Source organism: Parus major, unplaced genomic scaffold, assembly GCF_001522545.3.
Source record: "Parus major isolate Abel unplaced genomic scaffold, Parus_major1.1 Scaffold566, whole genome shotgun sequence".
Classification (NCBI taxonomy): domain Eukaryota; kingdom Metazoa; phylum Chordata; class Aves; order Passeriformes; family Paridae; genus Parus; species Parus major.
In genome coordinates, this window is record NW_015379454.1 from 9987 (window position 1) to 10500 (window position 514).

Here is a 514-nt window from a genome sequence, read left to right on the forward strand (position 1 = left end):
GGGGGCTGACCCCGTTCCAGTTCCCATTTCCCTCACCCCGGGGTTCTGGCTCCTGATCCCATTCCCAGGGACATCCCTGGATTTCAGGGGCTGACCCCGTTCCAGTTCCCATTTCCCTCACCCTCACCCCGGTGTTCCTGCTCCCGATCCCATTCCCAGGGACATCCCCAGGTTTTGGGGGCTGACCCCGTTCCAGTTCCCATTTCCCTCACCCTCACCCCGGTGTTCCTGCTCCCGTTCCCGTTCCCAGGAACATCCCTGGATTTCAGGGGCTGACCCCGTTCCAGTTCCCGTTTCCCTCACCCTCACCCCGGTGTTCCTGCTCCCGATCCCATTCCCAGGGACGTTCCCCATCGGATTTCAGGGGCTGACCCCGTTCCAGTTCCCGTTTCCCTCACCCCGGTGTTCCTGCTCCCGATCCCGTTCCCAGGAACATCCCTGGATTTCAGGGGCTGACCCCATTCCTGCTCCCAGTTCCCATTTCCCCTCACCCTCACCCCGGTGTTCCTGCTCC

At 62.6% G+C, this 514-nt stretch overlaps 1 protein-coding gene across 1 annotated transcript in view; it reads left to right on the top strand.

Annotated features, from left to right (window-relative positions):
- Nucleotides 1-6: 6 nt before the first annotated feature.
- The window catches only part of LOC107199309 (serine/threonine-protein kinase PAK 4), a gene marked incomplete at its 3' end in the record, with an annotated part of 4200 nt that continues 3692 nt past the window's right edge, over nt 7-514 (top strand). Inside the window, exon 1 of the mRNA XM_033511749.1 lies at nt 7-430. The remainder of the gene's footprint in view (nt 431-514) is intronic.